The sequence below is a fragment of the Nannospalax galili genome, unplaced genomic scaffold (genome assembly GCF_000622305.1).
Source record: "Nannospalax galili isolate Female #2095 unplaced genomic scaffold, S.galili_v1.0 scaffold346, whole genome shotgun sequence".
Lineage (NCBI taxonomy): Eukaryota > Metazoa > Chordata > Mammalia > Rodentia > Spalacidae > Nannospalax > Nannospalax galili.
This window is the reverse complement of record NW_008357637.1, coordinates 4,403,645-4,418,509: the sequence shown is the minus strand read 5'-3', so window position 1 is coordinate 4,418,509 and position 14,865 is coordinate 4,403,645. Positions and strand designations below refer to the sequence as shown.

Here is a 14,865-nt window from a genome sequence, read left to right as displayed (position 1 = left end):
TGGTTGCTCCTGCACTCCCTAGTGTTTCCTGTAGCAGAGGGGAATCCTTACAAGATACAAGAACACTGGTTCTCAAACCTCAGAGGGTCACCGTGAGAATGTGTTAAGACATACAGCCCGGTGATCCTGGGCCTGCAGCTAGAAATTCTGAGAAAGTAGTTCTGAGGAAGAGCCTAAGAATCTGCATTTCCAACAGACTTTTGGATAACGCTAGATGCAGCTGTTCTGACTACCACACTTTCAGAAGCCCTATCTAGTCTCTAAGTGGTCACCATCTATAATAACTAAATAGCTTTATTTGTATTGAACTAGTATTGTTCACGATTTCCATCAACTTCACTGATTAAAGGAGAAACCAGTTGGCATGGCATTGTTGTACGTGAACATAATTATACCTCATAATTACCTCATACTCGTGCTTTGACCATTAATCATACCCACTCGTTTTTCTTTGTTGTTGTTTTTGCCTTACTCACATGTCGTGGGGGTTGGAGTGGAATCCAAAATGTTAATAGATGTTAATTATGGATTTTTAAAAAAATCAAATCAAAACAGCAAAAATCATGAAAAAAGCTGACAAGTCTTCACCCTTAATCATCTCAAGGTTAAATAATGATCAGAATTCTTTTCGCTGAAGTGCTTGTGTTGCATCTTGATGTTTGACTATCATATAAATATAACTGTGCTATTAGGCTCTATTTTTCATTGCAGATGAAATTGATGCATCTTTGTGTGGTGTAGCCTGACATAGTAAAATTGTTACTCTCTAGGTAGGATATTCACAAAAATGTAATTATCGTAATCAGAACAGTCTTTAAGCTCACAAGCAGGGACTGCCAGATTTGTGATTGGCAGTTTTCAATCACTTCCTGTATAACAGAGAAACTTCTAAAAGCAGACTTGGGATAATGAATGTCCTTTACAGGGAAACTATTCCAACCAAACAACAAAGAGTGTTAGGAGACCCTGATGAGCACTCAAGGTGGCCTCCTCTACCTAGTTTTGGCAGGACTGAACAGAGACTTTTATCATATTTTACTTGGTTTACCACCCATCAACTTAAACAGCAGTGCTGCTTACTGGGAGAGAAAAGACAGACCTTCTTGGTGTAAATAAGAAAACATTATGAACTACATACACCACATTTAACATTTGCCTTCTTGAGTTCATAACTTAATAGAGGAACAACCTGGAAGTGCTGAAAACACACCATTTGGGAAAAAATTTGGCAAGTGCCACCCAGAGCATTCAGGCCGTGGTCTATTAGAGTGTCCTGGGTACATAGTGCCCAAAATGCTGGTTCAGGCCACTTGCTTAGCAAATTTAGAGATACTAAAGTGTTAGCTAGTTAGAGAAATAAAAGTCAATAAAGTGAAGTGAGTAGGCTTTTCAGTTTGAAGAAGAACGCCATCCATTCAAACAAGGGATTACCACAATCTCTTTTCATATTACTTATTAGGAGTGTTCTCCTTACCCAGAATGAAAACCTCTGACATCCCATGATCTACTGATCTTAATAAAAAGTCCCACAGCCCCTTTATGTCTCCAACAGTCCCAATGAAGCAGCTAGACTATCCAGTCCTACGTAATAATTTTTAAAATATAGATTTGGTATTGAAATTCCTCCCTTTGTTTGTCTGAGGCCTTCAGCAGACAGAACACCAAGCAGGGAGGGCAGGGCCCACTCTTCTTCTACCTCCTGCTTCCAACTTTATGTTCCCATTTCACTGTGGGCTCAAGCAGGGAGTTCTTAATTAACTGGTTATCTTGTAAAGTGGCCTCTCTCTCTCCCTGGGAAACACAGTGGTGTACATTAAAGCCATTCTGTCCTTATACGGGATGATCTCATGGGTTCCTCAGAGACACCCATCATCACCACCCGTTACCACCACCATCATCATGCCTCCTGTTTCTAGAGACCTCTCATCTGACGCCACCCCACGCCACCCTATCAGCTAAAACTCCCTCAGCTCTACAGCCGAATTCTAGCTTCTCACTGTTGAAACCTAATAGCCCCTCTAGGTGGCCCTATTGGACAGGAGCTAAGCTTCCCTAATTCATTCCAACCAATCCTGGTCCCATCCAGTCCAGTCACCTCTCCTTTGCTATTGAGAATTTCCTTAGTAAGAATACCTCCAGGCAAAAAACACACACCAGTTCCCAGTATCCTCCCCATCTTCCCCTTCTACAGGAAAGACGGTTTGGGGTGAGAGTGTTTTCAACCTGTCTTCTAGAGAAAGCCTCTTCACTCATCATCCCTCCCAATCTCCACTCCCCTGAGTTTTTATTGTGGACAGTGGTGTGAAGAGTCCTGCACGTGAGCTCTAACATACTCACCAACACCACTTACTCTCAAATTCCTACCATAAACACTACACACTCAAACTCTAACACACCAACAGTGCTCACACTCAAACGCTTAACACTCACCAGAACCTCTCACTATCCTTCATTTTCTTCTTTACTTTGCTCAGAACCTGGCAGGAGAAGGAAAGTGCTGTTTATTGAATCTCCTCAGAGCTCCAATATTCTTTTACCTTGAAATTTGGCAGAGAAGTTGGACGTGGTGGCATACAGCTGTAATCTTGGCATTTGAGAAGTAGAAGCCGGAAGATCAGGAGTTCATACATAGTAAGGCCAGCCTGAGACCCTAGTGAAGAGGAGGAAGAAGAAAAAGAGGAAGAAGAAAAAGGTGGTAGCAGAGAAGGAAGAGTTGAGTCATGTTATTTTTTTTAATACTTCCTTTAAAAGAAGGTATCATCTTCTATGCTACCTTTCTTTGGTTTGTCATATATATTCTACCTTGGTGACTTAGTGAACTTCTTATTTAATATTCTGAAATGTGTCATATGGGAAATAACTCACTAAAATCTTGAGAAGTAACTGATTATAACAACTATCTGAGGACATATATAGCAATGAAGACATTTTAGATAAAATTTGAAAATATTTCAAAGAGAAATATGACTTTCAAGCACACTCAAATTTTTTCTTGGTTTTGCAGAAGACTAAGTCACTTCATTTTGCCAGACAGACCCTCATTTAGTCACTTAAAATGTAAAGGGTTTAGCCTAAACAATCCCTCAAGTCCTTTTCCAACTCCTATTGTGAATGTATAAGACCTAGAAAGAAAGCGGGAGGTCATTTCTGTTGCCAGTTGAACAAGGCTGGTCAACAATGCAGGGTTCCAGAGCATGCAGGAAAAGGGCCTTCCACTCCCCTCAGCCACAGTTCAGATACACACATTTGTACACTAAGAACTACTTGGGTACATGAGGTATAACCCTTGACCCCAGACACTTATTAGCATGAAGGAGAAGCTAGACTTCATAAATATTGCTAACACTAAACGTGATATTTTATTCCCCCACATGCATTTTGTGAGCACCTCCAACTCTGTGCACAAAACACTGTGGAAGGACCACTGGGACTGTGCTTTGGGTGTTGTGACTATAGCCTTCTCTCGGAGCAGTGTGGTTACCCATGTGGGACAGATCTAAACAGAACTCATGATCCAGATGAAGGATTGCCGCGTATCAGTGAACAGTCCCAAGGATGCCTACGACAAAGATAGAGGCATCTCAGTTGGAAAATGATGGTTGTGCTTTTTCCTTCCATTTTCTTATTTTTTTTAAAGATATGATTATCAGTCAGGATTCATTCTGTTTACAGTTTGTCTGCTTCATAGAAAAATGTGTCTATAACATACCTGGTAGTTGTAAAAAGACTTGGGTAAGGCCAAGAGAACCAGATAAATACATGTTATTTATTCAGCTGTCTCGAGTCATCATCATTCTCCTTACATCAAGGACTGCCTGTTCTCTCCTAATTCTACCTCTCACATCATTCCTACATAGTATGGTTAGAAAGGAAAAAAACCACAGGAAAATCAAAGCCCTGAAAAATTATCCTCAGTACAAACACTCTTCATGGCATTGAAGGCATGCTTGTAACAGTCTGGGCCACAGAGATGGCGGCAAATGCATCAATTGGGTAGGTACAGCAAACATATTAGATCCAAGAAAAAGTTATCTGTCAAAACAGGCCTACAAGTACCTCCAAAACACCTCTGTTGTCACTGTATACCTGCACTAAGTACCATCTTAGAAGGTATCAGTGACTCTGGCACATTCTTTGCTCCTGGTGTCAGATCCACAGTAACAGTGAACCCAGCACCTGCCCTACCACTGGCAGAGAGCAAGCTTCCCCACGGGTTTGACGTTGCTCTTCATTCTTCTTTATTCTCCAAAACTGAACCCTAATACCTTCTTCCCTTCAGTGACTTCCAAGACAAGTTGAATCCAACTGCTGAAATGTGTCACTTTATGTTTTTTAAAGGCTTTAAGCTATATTGTGATAATGGACGATTTATTCACTTGGGATTATGATCAGGTAGCTTTTCATAGGGAGTTAGACTTCTGGCTTACTTTGTCTAATTGTAATATCTAATACTGACTATGTTGAAATCCTCTCTCAGAAGGATCCTAAAAGAGAAAGTTTTTTTTTTTTTACTTTTATCTGCATTTGATTTATGCTCAATTTATTCTTGTGCCGTAAGTTTTTGTTTCATCAGTTTCTTCTGGGATATCTTTTTCTTTTGTGCAACCACCTCTTCAGGCTTAGGAAAAATTTGTTCCTTTTCAGTGAGGATCATTTCGATGTGGCAGGGGAGCTCATGTATGGGTTAATGCGGCCCTGAGGGCTGTACGTTCTGTGGAGCATCTTGGATGATTTGTTCACCTGGATATACTCAATGACCAGAGAGTCTACATCTAAACCCTTAAGTTCAGCATTACTCTCTGCATTTTTAAGCATGTACACAAAAATTCAGCACTCTTTTTGGGCCACCGACCTTGTGTCCAACTCCACTGTTTGGCCTTGGCACACCTACCAAGTCACCGTTATAACACCAGAATGACACACACTGCTTCTTTAGAGTGACATCTTTCAGATACTCGGTGGCTTTTCGGATATGCATATGCTTGATGGCCTGGGCAGTTTCACATATATTCTTAAAATGAACACGAAGATTGGAACCTCTTGATTTGCATGATTTTGTAGGGTTTTTTGGGTCAAGAGAGTAGCGAACCATTTTCACAGGGCACCTGGAAAGGAACACATCCTAAATTATCCGCCAGTAACTAATGCCACTTAATCACATTATTAATGTTACTAACAACTGCTCAGAGAATCATTGTTTTCACGGTGAACCCAAAGGTGTACTAAGAAATGGCATCATCACAGGAAGAAAAGAAATTTTTACTGAAAACATGGGGAACTTTGCCTGTTGGGTTCAGGAGATGGGATGCCTCCTACAGAGATATTAAAAATGATCCACATGTGGGGGAAAATTCCAAGGGAGTAGAGGGTTAGGAGTCATAGTGTTAACAGTCAGAGTGATCAGACTTTCCTAATAAGACTCCAGGGAAGATGGTCTGACCCACAGTCTGATAACAGGGCGGATCATTTGATATCTGGGGTTTATGATCGTCATCTTCCCAGTGAATGAAGCTAGAGAGAGCCAGTAGCTATTCAGAGTGAAAGTCATGAACAATGAATCTCTGTGAGAGAGTCATGGAAATGGGTGGGGAACTGGCTGATGTCATCCTTTATGAGCCAGAACTTCCTAGCCCAACACAAAGAAGGTTTGTTGCCAGAGTTTTCCTGAAACCAGTGCTGTCATCACCTTATCTGCAGGTACAAAGGTATAATCTGCTGACCATAGCACAATGAAGCTTTGCTTCCAAACAACTCTGTCTAGGAAGACAAAATGCAAGAAACAAGAGCAAGAATGAGGTGGCTTGTCAGCTGCCCTGAACTTTTATGATTCTATGGCTGCTTCTTAAACAGATCCCAAACAGCATATGGTAATATGTATATGTGTATATATCCAAGGCTGGGCATCAAATCCAGGGCTTTGTGCACTTAAATGCTTTGCCACTGAGCTTGCATCCTCAGCCCATACCATGTATTTTTGTTTTTTAACTAAATTTTCATCACCCTGCCTGCTAACTCTGAACATTCAACTTGAAACTCCAGGACTGTTTTATTACAAAGGAGGAGATTCAGAAATTCCAATTCTCCTACTTAAGAATGTTTTGTCCCATAGAATGTTTTGTCCCATAGAATGTAATAGGAAATAATTTTCGCTTTATAGTCAACACTCAGTCAGTTCTCAGTTATGCACTTGGAGAATCATCCCTGGAAAATATTTTAGTTCCAATTCCTATCACCAACATAGTTAAAAGATGCTAAGTTTCCATGTCTAATTTTAAGTTGCTGTGTATTTTGAAATCTGTAGTCTATCCAACGTTGATTTTGTTTAAAATATAACATCATACAAGTTTAATTTTGATGATTCAATGCTTCATGTTCTAATAGAATGAGAAACCTATTTTCCCCAGGTATCTGTGTGTGTGCTGTACTTGGATGTGTGTATTCATGTTTACAAGTATGTAGACACATGTGTGTGCATAGTGTGAGTGTATATATATACACATGCATGTGAATGCCTGGGGTTTATCTTGGGACTCTTCCCTGATCACTCTTCCACCTTATTACTTTTTTAAAATATTTTATTTATTATTTTATGTATATGAGTGTAATGTCTGCATGTGTGTAAGTGCACCTGTGTTGTGCAATGCTGAGGAGGTCAGAGGAGGGTGTCAAATTCCTCTGGAACTTGAATTACAGAGGGTTGTTAGCCACCATGTGAGTGCTGGGAATTGAACCCCAGTCCTCTGAAACAGCAGCCAGTGCTCTTAACCTTTGAGCCATCTCTCCAGCCCCTCTACCTTATTCTTTAAAGCAGGATCTCTCAATCAAACCCAGACCTCATCGATATGGCTAGTCTGGCAAGCCAGCTTGCTCTGGGGATCTCCTGCCTCCACCTTCTAAGGCATGAATTACAGCTGGGCTACCATTCTCATCCAGTATTTGTGTGGGTTCTGGGAATCTGAACTCCAGTCCTTTTGCTTCCACAAGTGCCTTAACCACTCACAGAGTCATCTTTGAAGCCCTCTTGCTTCTTTTGCAGTGTTGGGGATTGAGCCCATGGCCTTGAGCATGGTAGGCAAATTTGCTATCACTGAGCTACATTCTCTTCCTTAAAGTAGGCAGGAGTTTAATTTTATGAGAAATTCAAAAGCAAGATCCATAGACTTCCCACACCCCCTAAATCAGGAATTTAAATAGAAAGTCAAGGGGCTAGAAAGATGATCCATAGGTTAAGAGCACTTGCTGATCTTGTAGAGGACCTGGATTTTGTTCCCAACATCAATATGATGGCTCACAACCACCTGCTAACTCTAGTTCCAGGGATCTGACACCCTCTTCTAGACTCTGCAGGCATCAGGCAAACATACAGTATATGTACATACATGCAGGCAAACGCTCATACACATAAAATAAAAATAAGTAAATAAATAAATAGTAAGCCAAAATGTAAAAGCCATTTTTTTTCAATATTCCCGTTGTATTTGTTAAGTTGTTTGTGGCCACATTTGATCAACTGAAAATATATTAAACTTACAACCTCCCTCAATAAGGGCATTTGCAGATTGGCCCTAATTCTTATTCCCAATTTGAAATTTGGGACTGTTTTGTTTGCAAGGGAGATTCAGATTCAGAAATTCCAACTATTCTACTTAATAATTTCAGGACTTCTTTCACTTTTCCACCTGACACATTGGTTTCAGTCTTCATGTCTGCCCTTATGGTCAGAAGACAGCCAAATAACAGCCCTCCCCACACACACACAGCATGTACACTACAGGAAGAGATGAGATTCCTCATCAAGAAGAGAGCTTCCTAGAAGCCCCCAGAGCTTCATAGGGTGAGTAGCTGGCAGATCATAAAGTAGGACATGAGCTCTACCAGAAAAAAAAAAAATCAGAGTGGGGTAGCAACTGAATAGACACAACTAACGACATTCACTACAGGTAGAAATTTAGGAAAGTTCTACTTAGATAAACTGAAAGTTAGCAGAGTCTTCTGATTGTTTTCCAAGGATATACTGTCTGAGAAATGAGCTTATGATCAATGAACCATTCTTCATCCAGTTACAACAGTACAAAGGAGGAGTGTGTGACATGAGCCAAAAGGGGTATGTAGCTTGAGGTCAGAGTCAGGGTGGTCAACAATAAAAGAAGAAAATGGAGACAGTGCTAATTAGTTGCAAGCATCATAAAAGAGTATGCCTTCTTTTGAAAGCACACACAATGTCACCTGTGAAGTGTTCTTGGCAAAAAACAAACAAACAAACCCAAATCAAATTAGATTAAACCTCTAGATCTTTTTAAAGCCAGCTTAGGGAAAGCATAGGAAACAGAGGAACTTACTAAACACCACTGCAGGCACAGTCAGCAAAATCCAGACTTTATAGGAGTTGCACCTGTCAGAGTTCTCAGACCCCCCCCCCATCAAATTCAGATGTTTGCTGGTCCACAAAAGCCAGGTGAAGGCTCCAGTGCAGGAGAATTCAAAGCAGGAAGCACACTAATGAGGGTCCTAGGCATCAAGCTGCACAAACACCTAGTTTCATAAACTTCCTTATAAGCCTGGTAGCAGCTCTGGGCTGTTGTGGAAGAAACAGCTGGAGAACAGATATGTGGTTTTGTCAGGCTCCCCCAGCGTGAGTTTGGAGTGCAGATGTGGACTCCAGTGGGTGTGACAGGGACAGTCTGGAAAGAAACTGCCTTCTGTTTAGAGACTTGACAGCCTCATATGCTCAGATGTAAGAGTTTTAACAGCTTCTTTGTGTGCCAAAGGGATATGGAAGTCGCTGCGCTGCTTCCAATGGGAAACAGGAAGCAGATGGGATCCCTTCCCAGAGAGATGGGATCCTGGACTCAGGAAGGAAGCGTGAACTTCCTGCACAAAGTGTGTAAGGCAACCCAACCGGAGCTCTCCCTCCACCACGACTGCCAAGGGGCTAGGAACGTGCCACCAGCTCGACCCCAGCAGTGGTCCCAACTTACCATCTGACTCACGGGGAACCACGGCAATAGGAATGGCTCTGCCATTCAGTGCGCACCTGTAGTGCTTCAGGTCTCTCCCCGGGGCCTGGGAGTCCCCAGAACCTTCTGGGGGTGTCAAGCAGGTGACAGCCCTGCCCCATCTAGTTTTTCCTCCTTGTCCCTTTCTCTCACTGCTGGCTGCCAAAAGGTGCCAAGGCCGCCCTTGGGTCCAGCGCCTTTGGGGTCATACCAGATCTCAGCTATCTGCTCACTGAGTGTGGTCATATGCTCACAGATTCCTGGCCTGTCCAGCCTCTTGTTCTGTAGAAAAACCTAAACAGGATGAGTGAAAGAAATGAAATAGGAAAAGCACAAACTGTATTACATAAAGTTCGAAAACTGGGGCTGGAGAGATGGCTCAGCTGTTAAGAGCACTGAGTGCTCTTGCAGAGGACCCGGGTTCAATTCCCAGCACCCACAAGGCAGCTACCAACAGTCTTCAACTCCAGTTCAGGGGAATCTGAAGCCCTCTTCTCACCTCCGTGGCATTGCACGACACGGTGCACTCATATACATGCAGGCAATACACTCATACACATAAAATAAAAATAATAAATAAAATTTGAAAAATTGAAAAAAAAGTTTGAAAACCAATTAAACTCATCTACAGGAATAGAGGTTAAAAGAACATTTATCTTTGCCCAGGTATTGGCTGGGAGAGGGTACCGGGAGCCTTCTGGAATTGGGTACAGCACAGGAAAGCTCATATATGATCTGTGTTACTGAACCAGGCCTGTTTTAGGGCCCCTGCCCAGGAAAAGCCCACTCTAGACACACCGGGGTTGTATGAAAAAGGAAGGCGCTTTAATTCAAGCAGCCAAGCATGGGGACAGGGGAGTCCTGGACTTGAATCTATTTCCCAAGATAGTCTGGGGTAGTTATGGGATGGAATAAGCACTGGTGGTCTGAGGTGTGGGGAAAAGTAATTGAAAGTAAGGTGATATCATCCATGGTCTGCACAGGTATAAACAACGTGGCTTTTCACTTTCAGAAAAACACAGCATTAATTTGACTTGATGGGTACACTTTTGATTCTCTGTGAGTGTTTCTGCTGATCGCAGTTTTAAATCGTTTGTGCCATCCAAGGCTTAGTCCTCAAAGTTGCTGAACAGGCTCCAATGGATGAACTTACACAAACTTGACTCCATAGGACTTAACATATATGAGAGAATGCATGAAATCCCATGGGCAGGCTATGGAGGCATTGCCGATAGGGGAGGGAATCTAAATATGATTAAGATGTATTATATGACAGGCACAAAAATTCATTAAAAATATACATTGGAAAAAACATTTAAAACAATTGTAGCACTTATACACAGAACTTGGTCATGCAGGCTTGTAGTCCCAGCTACTTTGGAAGCTGAGACAGGAGAATGGCTTTAGTCCAGGAGTTCAAGGCCAATTGGGGAACATTTTCAGACTGCAACTTTAAAATCAAACAATTGCTACCAAGGTGACCATGCATCAGAGGTGTTACCAGAGTAAAGTTAACAGGGTCCACTCAGGCTTTTCCTGAGTTGGTACTAGTTTTGTTTTTTATTTTTGAGACAGTCTTATTAGGCTGACCTTGAACTTTCAATCTTCCTACCTCAGCCTTCTAAATTCTGGGATTATAGGCATGGGCCACCATGCCAACTTCCTGAGTTTTAAAAGCAAGGATGTGCAATTTTAAAAATTTAACTAGGAAGAGAGAATGACTCAAGCCTCTTAAAAGAAAAAAATAATGTTAATTTCATTACAGGAAAAATAATGTTAATTGCATTACACAGGTGCACAATATGTAAGAATCCATTGAGCTCCACACTTAAGATCTGTGCACATCACTGCTATGTAAATGTTACTGCCACTAAAGTAAGCACATCGTAAAACAAAGCAAGCCAATAAATAAGCGCTGATTCTGAACAGTAGCTTACAGTGACCTGATAGCTCCAGCTCGCTATTACTGGGGCCATTTACTCCTCCAGCTGACTCAGTCCCACCCAACTCTGAAAATGAATCTGGCTCCCTACTGCAAAAACTATATAGGAAATTTAAAAAGCTAGAGAAGAGCACTCAGCCTGGGGCCCTCCCCTGTGTTGAAGGGAGGCTGTAGTATCGTGTTTATGTGCAGAGAAGACAGCCAAGCTGCTGAGGCTCAAGTCCCTGCCACTGATGGTCACAACCTTAAGCAGTTTACTTCAACTCTCTATCCCTCAGTTTCCTGCTTTATGTAATAGGCTTAATAATTAGGATCGAACAAGGCAAGTCCATGTAAATGTACTCAGGAACTATCTGATAGCATTATATATCAAGCAACAGTCAGTGCTTTACCAATATCATCTCCTGTGACCCTCACAGTTACCTTCTGATAGCTGCTGTCATCCCCATCTTTTCTTTAAGTTTTAAATATTTTATTATTTTTAGTTTATGTGTATGTATGTATTGCCTGCATGTGTGTAAGTGCACCCATGTCGTGCAATACCCACGGAGGTCAGAAGAAGGTATCGGATCCTTTGGAACTGGAGTTACGGACTGTTGTTAGCTGCCATGCAGGTGCTGGGAGTCGAACCTGGGTCCTCTGTAAGAGCAGTCAGTGCTCTTAACTCCAGTTCCTGTCATTTGCATCTTACAAGTGAAGAAACTGAAGTTCAGAGACTAAATTTGCTTCAATTTGCATAGTTGGCAATGGTCAAAAGCAGGATTTGAACCCAGGTCAGCCTTGTCCTTTCTTATTAAAAGGCTTTGCTAAAGCTAGAGAGATGGTTCAGGTGTAAGGCGTTTGCCATGAAGGCATCAGGACCCAGAGTCTACATAAAAGCCAAGTGTGGTGTAACTACAGTGCTGGGAAGATGGGGACAGGCTCTCTGGGGCTCTCTGTAGTCCGCCTAGATCAAGCATTGAGCTCTAGGTTCAGTGAAAGATGCTGTCTCAAAATGATGTGGTGCATGCCTATAATCTCAGCACTTAGGAGGCAGAGGCAGGTGGATCTCCGTGAGTTTGAAGCCAGTTCCAGGCCAGCCAGAGCTACACAGTGAGATCACGTTTAAAAAAATGGTGGAAAGGAAGACACTTGACATCAGCTTCTGGCTTCCATATACACATGCACATATATGCATATGCACACATGTGCACACACATGAACTCATATATACATGTAAAACACACACACACAAACACACACTTGCACACACTGCTTGCCCACTATACTGGAAACAGTTTAGTCCCCTGCATTCTGCATGAGCCCCAGGTACAGAACAATCCATGTAAATAATAAATGGTTGGCTCAAGATGATGAACCAAAACTGCATCATGCAGGTGAAAGCTGCAGATGTGTTGTTGCACATTTTCTCTCACTGCCAGAATGAATGACAAATGTAGAAGCTTAGAACAACACAGATTTATTTTTGTATAGTCATGTAGGTCAGAAGTATGACACAGGCCCAGAAGGCTAGAATCAAAGTGTCGGAAGGTGCATTCTTCTCTGAAGACTCAAAAGGAGGCCTTCCTTAGCTCATGTCCTTTTCTCTTCTCTACTACCAGCAGTGCAGTAGCTCTCTGACTCTTCTTCCACAGCCACATCTTTTCTCTCTTCAGCTAGGAAAGGGTCTCTATTTTCAAAGATCCCACTTACATAAGCAAGGATAATCTCACCTCAAACTCCTTAACCTAGTCACTTCTTCAAAGTCCCTTTTGCCATGTAAAGGACTATGTTTTTAGAGGTTTCTGGGATTAGTGGCATTGTTTTTCCCACTGTATATGATTATTGGATGCTTGTCAGATACCCCCGTGTCCTGGTTTGATAGCTGGAATACAGCTGTTCCACCTGAATCCAGAGCAGTAGTGGCCTAGTCAGCCTGTTCCTGGGATGCTGCCTTGCCTGTTGTTTTCCAAGTCTGATTCTTAGCTTTTGGTTAATTTTGTGAACAATCAAAAGTCTGTCAATAAATTCTCTGTGTAAATGAACAAGAATCAGTTTGTTACTTATAGCCACGAATTCTGGCTGATAAAATGCCCTGCCTGCCTCCATAGGTCTCTAACTCCAAGCAAATGCTTCTTGTGGAGAGTTCCATGTATATTCTACACAGAACTGTCTCCTGCCTTCAGAAGAAAAGGCTATCAAGTACCTCCCACACAAGAGCAGGTAAAACCTAGGCCACTAATCTCTAATCATCAGTCTGTTATCTTAATCACAATCCAGGTGCACTCCAGGATACCTGAGAATACTTTACCTACATACAAGAAGAACATTTATGTCATAAGAAATAGTCCGTGGGTAGGGCAGGATTATAGTTCAATGGTAGAGCACCTGCATAGCATTCATGAGACCTTGATGATTAAGGAAGAAAAGAAGGAAGAAAGAAGGAAGGGAGGGAGGGGGAGGGAGGGAGGGAGGAAGGGAGGGAGGGAGGAAGGAAGAAAGAAAGGAAGGAAGGAAGGAAGGAAGGAAGGAAGGAAGGAAGGAAGGAAGGAAGGAAGGAAGGGAGAGAGTTAGGAAATAAAATAAGACTTTGTTAAGGGGCAGAAAGTGTGTAGAAGCCAGAGGAGGTAGATAACCACAAGGAAACAGCTTTCTAGATAGCTGGTCAGTTACTTATATGAATTTTCAGCAATGGTGACAGTATGCATAAGCTAGAGAAAATCCTAGCATAGACATGGGGAAGTGGGTAAGAAACCCCAGCCTTACTTGAGGAACTAATGGAAACCAATGGCTGCTGAGAGGGAGTCAGTCTCATTTAAGAGTAAGGCTCTTAGTAGACTGACCAGGCTCTAGTGAATGAACTCACACTGAAGGGCATTTGGGGACATAAATCTGAATATATATATATATGTGTATATATATATATGTATTAAAGTACAGAAATTTGGTGGGGGATTAGTAAGGGGGGTGTACATATGGGAGGGATCTAAATGTGATCAAAATATATTGCTTGAGATCATAAAAATTCAATTAAAATTAATTTAACAAAAAGAAGACTTTATTTATCAACAAATTCCCACACTTAAAATAATGCCTGGCATTCAGCAGAAACTCACTAAATATTGGTTGAATAATGAACAGAACCTATACAACAAAAAGCCCAATTGATGATCTGAAAAATAAAGGCAAGGAATTCACAGAATTTGAAAGAAGGGAAAAGCAAATGGGAAGTATAAGGAGGAACATAAGCAATATAGAGAATTAGCCCAGATGGTCAAAATGTATCACATAGCAGTTCAAGAAGGGATGTACAAGCTGGGCATGGTGGTGTGCCCCTTTAATCCCAGTTCTAGGTTAGCTGGGGCTACAGGGGAACCTTGTATCAAAAGCAAAAAGTTTTGCTGTAAACATATCTCTAAAGTAATTATAAGGGCTGTGTGAAGCTCAGTGATATAGTGAGTACTTAGCATATGCAAGGCTCTGAGTTCAATCCTCCATATCAAAAATAAATAGAGGTAAAAATAAAATAAAAAATAATTATTATCCTAAAACTTGTATTAGAACCAAACAATGATGGCCAAAATAATAATAATAATAATAAAAAGATAACATGTGACACAAGAAAAAGATATGGGACACAATCCCAAACTATCTAAAACCAAATCCCAAAATGAAACTCATTCTTAAAACTAACGTGGCAGTTGTTTATACCAAGGAAGAAGAATGTCAGAGTGTAAACTTTTTTCTGAGTGGGAAAATGTCGAAGAGCATACTATACTGCCACTTTGCCTTTTGGATTATTTTGAGGTAAAAGCCCTTGAAAAATGGCAAATACGAAAGAGAGAGTATATTCTCTCTTCTTCCTGGACATAGGAACTTAAAATGCCTGTGTGACAACAACAGTCTTATCCAGCTGTGAACCCCACAATTACAAAACCAACCTGCAAG

The 14,865-nt window shown here is 41.5% G+C and overlaps 1 non-coding gene and 1 pseudogene across 1 annotated transcript; both read right to left on the bottom strand.

Moving 5' to 3' along the window:
- Nucleotides 1-4,312: 4,312 nt before the first annotated feature.
- Nucleotides 4,313-5,092, bottom strand: LOC103751755 (annotated as a pseudogene).
- An 86-nt stretch (nucleotides 5,093-5,178) lies between these two features.
- Nucleotides 5,179-5,244, bottom strand: LOC115067986. The gene has a single exon (XR_003847350.1). It is a non-coding gene; the product is annotated as a small nucleolar RNA SNORD58 (small nucleolar RNA).
- Between the last annotated feature and the right edge of the window lie 9,621 nt (nucleotides 5,245-14,865).